The sequence below is a fragment of the Seriola lalandi genome, unplaced genomic scaffold, assembly GCF_002814215.2.
Source record: "Seriola lalandi dorsalis isolate HSWRI2012SDOR001 ecotype SW California unplaced genomic scaffold, Sedor1 jcf7180002054334, whole genome shotgun sequence".
NCBI classification, from domain to species: Eukaryota; Metazoa; Chordata; class Actinopteri; order Carangiformes; family Carangidae; genus Seriola; species Seriola lalandi.
Genome location: NW_019524887.1, coordinates 1,114,915 through 1,115,325, shown reverse-complemented (window position 1 = coordinate 1,115,325; position 411 = coordinate 1,114,915). Strand labels below are relative to the sequence as shown.

The following is a 411-nucleotide window of genomic DNA, read 5'->3' as shown; positions in this document are numbered from 1 at the left end:
GGAGGAGGAGGAGGAGGAGGAAAGTGAGATGGAGCTGGAAAAAAGAAAGACAGGAAAGAAGAAAGAGAAGAAAAGTGAGAAAAGATGGACAGAAGAGGAGAAGGAGGAGATAAAGAAGCCAAAACTAATTTCAACAAAATAATCAAAGTCTGAGAGAGGAGGAGAAAGAAGAGGAGGAGAAAGAAGAGGAGGAGGAAGAAGAGGAGGAGGAAGAAGAGAAGGAGGAAGAAGAGGAGGAGGAAGAAGAGGAGGAGAAAGAAGAGGAGGAGAAAGAAAAAGGAAGATTAGGAAAAAAGGGGGAGGAAAGGGAAGAAGAGTAGGAGGAAGAGAAAAAGAAACAGGAAAATCAATATTCATGTCAGAGTGACTCCTGAGGAAGAAGAGGAGGAGGAGGAGGAGGAGGAGGAGGAG

At 44.5% G+C, this 411-nt stretch overlaps 1 protein-coding gene across 1 annotated transcript in view; it reads right to left on the bottom strand.

Annotated features, from left to right (window-relative positions):
- The window catches only part of LOC111655889 (uncharacterized), a 41,975-nt gene that overhangs the window by 18,418 nt on the left and 23,146 nt on the right, over nucleotides 1-411 (bottom strand). The window lies entirely within an intron of this gene.